The 10,488-nt window shown below is 53.5% G+C and overlaps 23 non-coding genes across 23 annotated transcripts; 15 read left to right on the forward strand and 8 right to left on the reverse strand.

The window, feature by feature from the left end:
* Nucleotides 1–14: 14 nt before the first annotated feature.
* On the forward strand, nucleotides 15–86 carry Trnad-guc. Its single transcript has one exon. It is a non-coding gene; the product is annotated as a tRNA-Asp (tRNA).
* Nucleotides 87–664: 578 nt separating this feature from the next.
* Nucleotides 665–737, reverse strand: Trnar-acg. Its single transcript has one exon. It is a non-coding gene; the product is annotated as a tRNA-Arg (tRNA).
* A 445-nt stretch (nucleotides 738–1,182) lies between these two features.
* Trnai-uau lies at nucleotides 1,183–1,274 on the forward strand. Its single transcript is given in 2 exon segments — nucleotides 1,183–1,220; nucleotides 1,239–1,274. It is a non-coding gene; the product is annotated as a tRNA-Ile (tRNA).
* A 110-nt stretch (nucleotides 1,275–1,384) lies between these two features.
* On the forward strand, nucleotides 1,385–1,455 carry Trnad-guc. The gene has a single exon. It is a non-coding gene; the product is annotated as a tRNA-Asp (tRNA).
* A 577-nt stretch (nucleotides 1,456–2,032) lies between these two features.
* Nucleotides 2,033–2,105, reverse strand: Trnar-acg. The gene has a single exon. It is a non-coding gene; the product is annotated as a tRNA-Arg (tRNA).
* Nucleotides 2,106–2,550: 445 nt separating this feature from the next.
* Nucleotides 2,551–2,642, forward strand: Trnai-uau. Its single transcript is given in 2 exon segments — nucleotides 2,551–2,588; nucleotides 2,607–2,642. It is a non-coding gene; the product is annotated as a tRNA-Ile (tRNA).
* Nucleotides 2,643–2,753: 111 nt separating this feature from the next.
* Trnad-guc lies at nucleotides 2,754–2,825 on the forward strand. Its single transcript has one exon. It is a non-coding gene; the product is annotated as a tRNA-Asp (tRNA).
* A 579-nt stretch (nucleotides 2,826–3,404) lies between these two features.
* On the reverse strand, nucleotides 3,405–3,477 carry Trnar-acg. The gene has a single exon. It is a non-coding gene; the product is annotated as a tRNA-Arg (tRNA).
* Nucleotides 3,478–3,922: 445 nt separating this feature from the next.
* On the forward strand, nucleotides 3,923–4,014 carry Trnai-uau. Its single transcript is given in 2 exon segments — nucleotides 3,923–3,960; nucleotides 3,979–4,014. It is a non-coding gene; the product is annotated as a tRNA-Ile (tRNA).
* A 111-nt stretch (nucleotides 4,015–4,125) lies between these two features.
* Trnad-guc lies at nucleotides 4,126–4,197 on the forward strand. The gene has a single exon. It is a non-coding gene; the product is annotated as a tRNA-Asp (tRNA).
* A 567-nt stretch (nucleotides 4,198–4,764) lies between these two features.
* On the reverse strand, nucleotides 4,765–4,837 carry Trnar-acg. Its single transcript has one exon. It is a non-coding gene; the product is annotated as a tRNA-Arg (tRNA).
* Nucleotides 4,838–5,282: 445 nt separating this feature from the next.
* Nucleotides 5,283–5,374, forward strand: Trnai-uau. Its single transcript is given in 2 exon segments — nucleotides 5,283–5,320; nucleotides 5,339–5,374. It is a non-coding gene; the product is annotated as a tRNA-Ile (tRNA).
* Nucleotides 5,375–5,485: 111 nt separating this feature from the next.
* Trnad-guc lies at nucleotides 5,486–5,557 on the forward strand. Its single transcript has one exon. It is a non-coding gene; the product is annotated as a tRNA-Asp (tRNA).
* A 578-nt stretch (nucleotides 5,558–6,135) lies between these two features.
* Nucleotides 6,136–6,208, reverse strand: Trnar-acg. Its single transcript has one exon. It is a non-coding gene; the product is annotated as a tRNA-Arg (tRNA).
* Nucleotides 6,209–6,652: 444 nt separating this feature from the next.
* Nucleotides 6,653–6,744, forward strand: Trnai-uau. Its single transcript is given in 2 exon segments — nucleotides 6,653–6,690; nucleotides 6,709–6,744. It is a non-coding gene; the product is annotated as a tRNA-Ile (tRNA).
* Nucleotides 6,745–6,855: 111 nt separating this feature from the next.
* On the forward strand, nucleotides 6,856–6,927 carry Trnad-guc. Its single transcript has one exon. It is a non-coding gene; the product is annotated as a tRNA-Asp (tRNA).
* Nucleotides 6,928–7,495: 568 nt separating this feature from the next.
* Nucleotides 7,496–7,568, reverse strand: Trnar-acg. The gene has a single exon. It is a non-coding gene; the product is annotated as a tRNA-Arg (tRNA).
* A 445-nt stretch (nucleotides 7,569–8,013) lies between these two features.
* On the forward strand, nucleotides 8,014–8,105 carry Trnai-uau. The gene is given in 2 exon segments: nucleotides 8,014–8,051; nucleotides 8,070–8,105. It is a non-coding gene; the product is annotated as a tRNA-Ile (tRNA).
* A 111-nt stretch (nucleotides 8,106–8,216) lies between these two features.
* On the forward strand, nucleotides 8,217–8,289 carry Trnad-guc. The gene has a single exon. It is a non-coding gene; the product is annotated as a tRNA-Asp (tRNA).
* A 576-nt stretch (nucleotides 8,290–8,865) lies between these two features.
* Nucleotides 8,866–8,938, reverse strand: Trnar-acg. Its single transcript has one exon. It is a non-coding gene; the product is annotated as a tRNA-Arg (tRNA).
* Nucleotides 8,939–9,383: 445 nt separating this feature from the next.
* Nucleotides 9,384–9,475, forward strand: Trnai-uau. The gene is given in 2 exon segments: nucleotides 9,384–9,421; nucleotides 9,440–9,475. It is a non-coding gene; the product is annotated as a tRNA-Ile (tRNA).
* A 111-nt stretch (nucleotides 9,476–9,586) lies between these two features.
* Nucleotides 9,587–9,658, forward strand: Trnad-guc. Its single transcript has one exon. It is a non-coding gene; the product is annotated as a tRNA-Asp (tRNA).
* Nucleotides 9,659–10,235: 577 nt separating this feature from the next.
* Trnar-acg lies at nucleotides 10,236–10,308 on the reverse strand. Its single transcript has one exon. It is a non-coding gene; the product is annotated as a tRNA-Arg (tRNA).
* Nucleotides 10,309–10,488: the final 180 nt, after the last annotated feature.

Here is a 10,488-nt window from a genome sequence, read left to right on the forward strand (position 1 = left end):
CAAGGACTGCGTGTTCCTCGGTAGTATAGTGGTTAGTATCCCCGCCTGTCACGCGGGAGACCGGGGTTCGATTCCCCGCCGGGGAGATGCGATTTTTATATCGCGAAGGTTGCGCGTGTGGCCGAAAAAGCATTACCGTTGTGATCAAGGAATGTAATTGCTAAAAAATCGTAAGAAAGTCTGCGTCTTAGGAAGTGTTTCTCGTATTCTGCACACGACGTCGTCGTTTCACAACTCACAGGGTTTGCCGTCGACGCTGAATCAGCGCACCCCAGGATTAATGATCGAGCTCGAAGCACCCAAGAAAAAGAATAATTTTAGCAGAGCGTGGTTTCGATCCACGGACCTCTGGGTTATGGGCCCAGCACGCTTCCACTGCGCCACTCTGCTGTGCGGACAGATGCGCGCTCTTCGGTGCGTGACATGGGACACTTGGAAAAGCGTTGTCTGCGTCGCCTACCGTTTAATTAACTGCGTAGCATCTGCCAGCTTGACTTGTCTCGACTTTGCTCGACTGACGCTACGCTGACGCTTGCACGAAGCGATATTTACCGCGATCGTCTCGAGATGCAGCTGCGAGATGCTCAGGATTAACATTGCACTCCACGAAGGTGGAGACATTCGAATGCACTGCCTAGCTACGCGCCCGCAACTAACGAAATGCCGACCCTGCCAGGATTCGAACCTGGAATCTTCTGATCCGTAGTCAGACGCGTTATCCGTTGCGCCACAGGGCCACTGTTCGCGTTTTCTGCTACGAGGCGGGTGCACATCGCAAAGCAACGTGTTCTCCGTGGCTCGACAATTGCATGTCATCCACTGACAACGGCGGCGCGGCCACTCTGGTCTTCGGCACTCTGCAGGGAGCTGCCACCAAGGAAGGCATCTCTCCTCCTGCTGCTCGGCCACGGAGCGCCTGCACAGCTTAGAGCTTGCCACAGATCTGCCGTCGCTGATGGACAGGTAGCGGAATGCAAGGCGCCCGTTTTTTTGCATTTTTTCGGTGATGACAAGCGGTTGACATGCTTGTAAGTGTAGCATATAAAACAAGAATCGTATGAAGCATTCGTAGACAGGTGCTAACGTCGCAGTATGGCCGCAGGTGACGGTCGTATGACGGGTCTGTAGCCACAACAGGTTGGCATCAAAGTGAATACCGCTAACTGTAAGCACTGTGCTGTAGCCCCAGTGGCGCAATTGGTTAGCGCACGGTACTTATAAGGCAGTAGCCGTGAGCAATGCCGGGGTTGTGAGTTCGAGCCTCACCTGGGGCATACTTTCATTTCGTTACAGCTGACTATGGAAGCATCGGGACGCTAGGTTTGAGATGTATCGCGTACATGAGAACCATAAATGTGCGTGCACTGTAGACAAGACTGCGTGTTCCTCGGTAGTATAGTGGTTAGTATCCCGCCTGTCACGCGGGAGACCGGGGTTCGATTCCCCGCCGGGGAGATGCGATTTTTATATCGCGAAGGTTGCGCGTGTGGCCCGAAAAAGCATTACCGTTGTGATCAAGGAATGTAATTGCTAAAAATCGTAAGAAAGTCTGCGTCTTAGGAAGTGTTTCTCGTATTCTGCACACGACGTCGTCGTTTCACAACTCACAGGGTTTGCCGTCGACGCTGAATCAGCGCACCCCAGGATTAATATCGAGCTCGAAGCACCCAAGAAAAAGAATAATTTTAGCAGAGCGTGGTTTCGATCCACGGACCTCTGGGTTATGGGCCCAGCACGCTTCCACTGCGCCACTCTGCTGTGCGGACAGATGCGCGCTCTTCGGTGCGTGACATGGGACACTTGGAAAAGCGTTGTCTGCGTCGCCTACCGTTTAATTAACTGCGTAGCATCTGCCAGCTTGACTTGTCTCGACTTTGCTCGACTGACGCTACGCTGACGCTTGCACGAAGCGATATTTACCGCGATCGTCTCGAGATGCAGCTGCGAGATGCTCAGGATTAACATTGCACTCCACGAAGGTGGAGACATTCGAATGCACTGCCTAGCTACGCGCCCGCAACTAACGAAATGCCGACCCTGCCAGGATTCGAACCTGGAATCTTCTGATCCGTAGTCAGACGCGTTATCCGTTGCGCCACAGGGCCACTGTTCGCGTTTTCTGCTACGAGGCGGGTGCACATCGCAAAGCAACGTGTTCTCCGTGGCTCGACAATTGCATGTCATCCACTGACAACGGCGGCGCGGCCACTCTGGTCTTCGGCACTCTGCAGGGAGCTGCCACCAAGGAAGGCATCTCTCCTCCTGCTGCTCGGCCACGGAGCGCCTGCACAGCTTAGAGCTTGCCACAGATCTGCCGTCGCTGATGGACAGGTAGCGGAATGCAAGGCGCCCGTTTTTTTGCATTTTTTCGGTGATGACAAGCGGTTGACATGCTTGTAAGTGTAGCATATAAAACAAGAATCGTATGAAGCATTCGTAGACAGGTGCTAACGTCGCAGTATGGCCGCAGGTGACGGTCGTATGACGGGTCTGTAGCCACAACAGGTTGGCATCAAAGTGAATACCGCTAACTGTAAGCACTGTGCTGTAGCCCCAGTGGCGCAATTGGTTAGCGCACGGTACTTATAAGGCAGTAGCCGTGAGCAATGCCGGGGTTGTGAGTTCGAGCCTCACCTGGGGCATACTTTCATTTCGTTACAGCTGACTATGGAAGCATCGGGACGCTAGGTTTGAGATGTATCGCGTACATGAGAACCATAAATGTGCGTGCACTGTAGACAAGGACTGCGTGTTCCTCGGTAGTATAGTGGTTAGTATCCCCGCCTGTCACGCGGGAGACCGGGGTTCGATTCCCCGCCGGGGAGATGCGATTTTTATATCGCGAAGGTTGCGCGTGTGGCCCGAAAAAGCATTACCGTTGTGATCAAGGAATGTAATTGCTAAAAAATCGTAAGAAAGTCTGCGTCTTAGGAAGTGTTTCTCGTATTCTGCACACGACGTCGTCGTTTCACAACTCACAGGGTTTGCCGTCGACGCTGAATCAGCGCACCCCAGGATTAATGATCGAGCTCGAAGCACCCAAGAAAAAGAATAATTTTAGCAGAGCGTGGTTTCGATCCACGGACCTCTGGGTTATGGGCCCAGCACGCTTCCACTGCGCCACTCTGCTGTGCGGACAGATCCGCGCTCTTCGGTGCGTGACATGGGACACTTGGAAAAGCGTTGTCTGCGTCGCCTACCGTTTAATTAACTGCGTAGCATCTGCCAGCTTGACTTGTCTCGACTTTGCTCGACTGACGCTACGCTGACGCTTGCACGAAGCGATATTTACCGCGATCGTCTCGAGATGCAGCTGCGAGATGCTCAGGATTAACATTGCACTCCACGAAGGTGGAGACATTCGAATGCACTGCCTAGCTACGCGCCCGCAACTAACGAAATGCCGACCCTGCCAGGATTCGAACCTGGAATCTTCTGATCCGTAGTCAGACGCGTTATCCGTTGCGCCACAGGGCCACTGTTCGCGTTTTCTGCTACGAGGCGGGTGCACATCGCAAAGCAACGTGTTCTCCGTGGCTCGACAATTGCATGTCATCCACTGACAACGGCGGCGCGGCCACTCTGGTCTTCGGCACTCTGCAGGGAGCTGCCACCAAGGAAGGCATCTCTCCTCCTGCTGCTCGGCCACGGAGCGCCTGCACAGCTTAGAGCTTGCCACAGATCTGCCGTCGCTGATGGACAGGTAGCGGAATGCAAGGCGCCCGTTTTTTTGCATTTTTTCGGTGATGACAAGCGGTTGACATGCTTGTAAGTGTAGCATATAAAACAAGAATCGTATGAAGCATTCGTAGACAGGTGCTAACGTCGCAGTATGGCCGCAGGTGACGGTCGTATGACGGGTCTGTAGCCACAACAGGTTGGCATCAAAGTGAATACCGCTAACTGTAAGCACTGTGCTGTAGCCCCAGTGGCGCAATTGGTTAGCGCACGGTACTTATAAGGCAGTAGCCGTGAGCAATGCCGGGGTTGTGAGTTCGAGCCTCACCTGGGGCATACTTTCATTTCGTAGCAGCTGACTATGGAAGCATCGGGACGCTAGGTTTGAGATGTATCGCGTACATGAGAACCATAAATGTGCGTGCACTGTAGACAAGGACTGCGTGTTCCTCGGTAGTATAGTGGTTAGTATCCCCGCCTGTCACGCGGGAGACCGGGGTTCGATTCCCCGCCGGGGAGATGCGATTTTTATATCGCGAAGGTTGCGCGTGTGGCCCGAAAAAGCATTACCGTTGTGATCAAGGAATGTAATTGCTAAAAAATCGTAAGAAAGTCTGCGTCTTAGGAAGTGTTTCTCGTATTCTGCACACGACGTCGTCGTTTCACAACTCACAGGGTTTGCCGTCGACGCTGAATCAGCGCACCCCAGGATTAATGATCGAGCTCGAAGCACCCAAGAAAAAGAATAATTTTAGCAGAGCGTGGTTTCGATCCACGACCTCTGGGTTATGGGCCCAGCACGCTTCCACTGCGCCACTCTGCTGTGCGGACAGATGCGCGCTCTTCGGTGCGTGACATGGGACACTTGGAAAAGCGTTGTCTGCGTCGCCTACCGTTTAATTAACTGCGTAGCATCTGCCAGCTTGACTTGTCTCGACTTTGCTCGACTGACGCTTGCACGAAGCGATATTTACCGCGATCGTCTCGAGATGCAGCTGCGAGATGGTCAGGATTAACATTGCACTCCACGAAGGTGGAGACATTCGAATGCACTGCCTAGCTACGCGCCCGCAACTAACGAAATGCCGATCCTGCCAGGATTCGAACCTGGAATCTTCTGATCCGTAGTCAGACGCGTTATCCGTTGCGCCACAGGGCCACTGTTCGCGTTTTCTGCTACGAGGCGGGTGCACATCGCAAAGCAACGTGTTCTCCGTGGCTCGACAATTGCATGTCATCCACTGACAACGGCGGCGCGGCCACTCTGGTCTTCGGCACTCTGCAGGGAGCTGCCACCAAGGAAGGCATCTCTCCTCCTGCTGCTCGGCCACGGAGCGCCTGCACAGCTTAGAGCTTGCCACAGATCTGCCGTCGCTGATGGACAGGTAGCGGAATGCAAGGCGCCCGTTTTTTTTGCATTTTTTCGGTGATGACAAGCGGTTGACATGCTTGTAAGTGTAGCATATAAACAAGAATCGTATGAAGCATTCGTAGACAGGTGCTAACGTCGCAGTATGGCCGCAGGTGACGGTCGTATGACGGGTCTGTAGCCACAACAGGTTGGCATCAAAGTGAATACCGCTAACTGTAAGCACTGTGCTGTAGCCCCAGTGGCGCAATTGGTTAGCGCACGGTACTTATAAGGCAGTAGCCGTGAGCAATGCCGGGGTTGTGAGTTCGAGCCTCACCTGGGGCATACTTTCATTTCGTTACAGCTGACTATGGAAGCATCGGGACGCTAGGTTTGAGATGTATCGCGTACATGAGAACCATAAATGTGCGTGCACTGTAGACAAGGACTGCGTGTTCCTCGGTAGTATAGTGGTTAGTATCCCCGCCTGTCACGCGGGAGACCGGGGTTCGATTCCCCGCCGGGGAGATGCGATTTTTATATCGCGAAGGTTGCGCGTGTGGCCCGAAAAAGCATTACCGTTGTGATCAAGGAATGTAATTGCTAAAAAATCGTAAGAAAGTCTGCGTCTTAGGAAGTGTTTCTCGTATTCTGCACACGACGTCGTCGTTTCACAACTCACAGGGTTTGCCGTCGACGCTGAATCAGCGCACCCCAGGATTAATGATCGAGCTCGAAGCACCAAGAAAAAGAATAATTTTAGCAGAGCGTGGTTTCGATCCACGGACATCTGGGTTATGGGCCCAGCACGCTTCCACTGCGCCACTCTGCTGTGCGGACAGATGCGCGCTCTTCGGTGCGTGACATGGGACACTTGGAAAAGCGTTGTCTGCGTCGCCTACCGTTTAATTAACTGCGTAGCATCTGCCAGCTTGACTTGTCTCGACTTTGCTCGACTGACGCTACGCTGACGCTTGCACGAAGCGATATTTACCGCGATCGTCTCGAGATGCAGCTGCGAGATGCTCAGGATTAACATTGCACTCCACGAAGGTGGAGACATTCGAATGCACTGCCTAGCTACGCGCCCGCAACTAACGAAATGCCGACCCTGCCAGGATTCGAACCTGGAATCTTCTGATCCGTAGTCAGACGCGTTATCCGTTGCGCCACAGGGCCACTGTTCGCGTTTTCTGCTACGAGGCGGGTGCACATCGCAAAGCACGTGTTCTCCGTGGCTCGACAATTGCATGTCATCCACTGACAACGGCGGCGCGGCCACTCTGGTCTTCGGCACTCTGCAGGGAGCTGCCACCAAGGAAGGCATCTCTCCTCCTGCTGCTCGGCCACGGAGCGCCTGCACAGCTTAGAGCTTGCCACAGATCTGCCGTCGCTGATGGACAGGTAGCGGAATGCAAGGCGCCCGTTTTTTTGCATTTTTTCGGTGATGACAAGCGGTTGACATGCTTGTAAGTGTAGCATATAAAACAAGAATCGTATGAAGCATTCGTAGACAGGTGCTAACGTCGCAGTATGGCCGCAGGTGACGGTCGTATGACGGGTCTGTAGCCACAACAGGTTGGCATCAAAGTGAATACCGCTAACTGTAAGCACTGTGCTGTAGCCCCAGTGGCGCAATTGGTTAGCGCACGGTACTTATAAGGCAGTAGCCGTGAGCAATGCCGGGGTTGTGAGTTCGAGCCTCACCTGGGGCATACTTTCATTTCGTAGCAGCTGACTATGGAAGCATCGGGACGCTAGGTTTGAGATGTATCGCGTACATGAGAACCATAAATGTGCGTGCACTGTAGACAAGGACTGCGTGTTCCTCGGTAGTATAGTGGTTAGTATCCCCGCCTGTCACGCGGGAGACCGGGGTTCGATTCCCCGCCGGGGAGATGCGATTTTTATATCGCGAAGGTTGCGCGTGTGGCCCGAAAAAGCATTACCGTTGTGATCAAGGAATGTAATTGCTAAAAAATCGTAAGAAAGTCTGCGTCTTAGGAAGTGTTTCTCGTATTCTGCACACGACGTCGTCGTTTCACAACTCACAGGGTTTGCCGTCGACGCTGAATCAGCGCACCCCAGGATTAATGATCGAGCTCGAAGCACCCAAGAAAAAGAATAATTTTAGCAGAGCGTGGTTTCGATCCACGGACCTCTGGGTTATGGGCCCAGCACGCTTCCACTGCGCCACTCTGCTGTGCGGACAGATGCGCGCTCTTCGGTGCGTGACATGGGACACTTGGAAAAGCGTTGTCTGCGTCGCCTACCGTTTAATTAACTGCGTAGCATCTGCCAGCTTGACTTGTCTCGACTTTGCTCGACTGACGCTTGCACGAAGCGATATTTACCGCGATCGTCTCGAGATGCAGCTGCGAGATGGTCAGGATTAACATTGCACTCCACGAAGGTGGAGACATTCGAATGCACTGCCTAGCTACGCGCCCGCAACTAACGAAATGCCGATCCTGCCAGGATTCGAACCTGGAATCTTCTGATCCGTAGTCAGACGCGTTATCCGTTGCGCCACAGGGCCACTGTTCGCGTTTTCTGCTACGAGGCGGGTGCACATCGCAAAGCAACGTGTTCTCCGTGGCTCGACAATTGCATGTCATCCACTGACAACGGCGGCGCGGCCACTCTGGTCTTCGGCACTCTGCAGGGAGCTGCCACCAAGGAAGGCATCTCTCCTCCTGCTGCTCGGCCACGGAGCGCCTGCACAGCTTAGAGCTTGCCACAGATCTGCCGTCGCTGATGGACAGGTAGCGGAATGCAAGGCGCCCGTTTTTTTGCATTTTTTCGGTGATGACAAGCGGTTGACATGCTTGTAAGTGTAGCATATAAAACAAGAATCGTATGAAGCATTCGTAGACAGGTGCTAACGTCGCAGTATGGCCGCAGGTGACGGTCGTATGACGGGTCTGTAGCCACAACAGGTTGGCATCAAAGTGAATACCGCTAACTGTAAGCACTGTGCTGTAGCCCCAGTGGCGCAATTGGTTAGCGCACGGTACTTATAAGGCAGTAGCCGTGAGCAATGCCGGGGTTGTGAGTTCGAGCCTCACCTGGGGCATACTTTCATTTCGTTACAGCTGACTATGGAAGCATCGGGACGCTAGGTTTGAGATGTATCGCGTACATGAGAACCATAAATGTGCGTGCACTGTAGACAAGGACTGCGTGTTCCTCGGTAGTATAGTGGTTAGTATCCCCGCCTGTCACGCGGGAGACCGGGGTTCGATTCCCCGCCGGGAGATGCGATTTTTATATCGCGAAGGTTGCGCGTGTGGCCCGAAAAGCATTACCGTTGTGATCAAGGAATGTAATTGCTAAAAAATCGTAAGAAAGTCTGCGTCTTAGGAAGTGTTTCTCGTATTCTGCACACGACGTCGTCGTTTCACAACTCACAGGGTTTGCCGTCGACGCTGAATCAGCGCACCCCAGGATTAATGATCGAGCTCGAAGCACCCAAGAAAAAGAATAATTTTAGCAGAGCGTGGTTTCGATCCACGGACCTCTGGGTTATGGGCCCAGCACGCTTCCACTGCGCCACTCTGCTGTGCGGACAGATGCGCGCTCTTCGGTGCGTGACATGGGACACTTGGAAAAGCGTTGTCTGCGTCGCCTACCGTTTAATTAACTGCGTAGCATCTGCCAGCTTGACTTGTCTCGACTTTGCTCGACTGACGCTACGCTGACGCTTGCACGAAGCGATATTTACCGCGATCGTCTCGAGATGCAGCTGCGAGATGCTCAGGATTAACATTGCACTCCACGAAGGTGGAGACATTCGAATGCACTGCCTAGCTACGCGCCCGCAACTAACGAAATGCCGACCCTGCCAGGATTCGAACCTGGAATCTTCTGATCCGTAGTCAGACGCGTTATCCGTTGCGCCACAGGGCCACTGTTCGCGTTTTCTGCTACGAGGCGGGTGCACATCGCAAAGCAACGTGTTCTCCGTGGCTCGACAATTGCATGTCATCCACTGACAACGGCGGCGCGGCCACTCTGGTCTTCGGCACTCTGCAGGGAGCTGCCACCAAGGAAGGCATCTCTCCTCCTGCTGCTCGGCCACGGAGCGCCTGCACAGCTTAGAGCTTGCCACAGATCTGCCGTCGCTGATGGACAGGTAGCGGAATGCAAGGCGCCCGTTTTTTTGCATTTTTTCGGTGATGACAAGCGGTTGACATGCTTGTAAGTGTAGCATATAAAACAAGAATCGTATGAAGCATTCGTAGACAGGTGCTAACGTCGCAGTATGGCCGCAGGTGACGGTCGTATGACGGGTCTGTAGCCACAACAGGTTGGCATCAAAGTGAATACCGCTAACTGTAAGCACTGTGCTGTAGCCCCAGTGGCGCAATTGGTTAGCGCACGGTACTTATAAGGCAGTAGCCGTGAGCAATGCCGGGGTTGTGAGTTCGAGCCTCACCTGGGGCATACTTTCATTTCGTTACAGCTGACTATGGAAGCATCGGGACGCTAGGTTTGAGATGTATCGCGTACATGAGAACCATAAATGTGCGTGCACTGTAGACAAGGACTGCGTGTTCCTCGGTAGTATAGTGGTTAGTATCCCCGCCTGTCACGCGGGAGACCGGGGTTCGATTCCCCGCCGGGGAGATGCGATTTTTATATCGCGAAGGTTGCGCGTGTGGCCCGAAAAAGCATTACCGTTGTGATCAAGGAATGTAATTGCTAAAAAATCGTAAGAAAGTCTGCGTCTTAGGAAGTGTTTCTCGTATTCTGCACACGACGTCGTCGTTTCACAACTCACAGGGTTTGCCGTCGACGCTGAATCAGCGCACCCCAGGATTAATATCGAGCTCGAAGCACCCAAGAAAAAGAATAATTTTAGCAGAGCGTGGTTTCGATCCACGGACCTCTGGGTTATGGGCCAGCACGCTTCCACTGCGCCACTCTGCTGTGCGGACAGATGCGCGCTCTTCGGTGCGTGACATGGGACACTTGGAAAAGCGTTGTCTGCGTCGCCTACCGTTTAATTAACTGCGTAGCATCTGCCAGCTTGACTTGTCTCGACTTTGCTCGACTGACGCTACGCTGACGCTTGCACGAAGCGATATTTACCGCGATCGTCTCGAGATGCAGCTGCGAGATGCTCAGGATTAACATTGCACTCCACGAAGGTGGAGACATTCGAATGCACTGCCTAGCTACGCGCCCGCAACTAACGAAATGCCGACCCTGCCAGGATTCGAACCTGGAATCTTCTGATCCGTAGTCAGACGCGTTATCCGTTGCGCCACAGGGCCACTGTTCGCGTTTTCTGCTACGAGGCGGGTGCACATCGCAAAGCAACGTGTTCTCCGTGGCTCGACAATTGCATGTCATCCACTGACAACGGCGGCGCGGCCACTCTGGTCTTCGGCACTCTGCAGGGAGCTGCCACCAAGGAAGGCATCTCTCCTCCTGCTGCTCGGCCACGGAGCGCC

Source organism: Schistocerca piceifrons, unplaced genomic scaffold (genome assembly GCF_021461385.2).
Source record: "Schistocerca piceifrons isolate TAMUIC-IGC-003096 unplaced genomic scaffold, iqSchPice1.1 HiC_scaffold_1684, whole genome shotgun sequence".
Classification (NCBI taxonomy): domain Eukaryota; kingdom Metazoa; phylum Arthropoda; class Insecta; order Orthoptera; family Acrididae; genus Schistocerca; species Schistocerca piceifrons.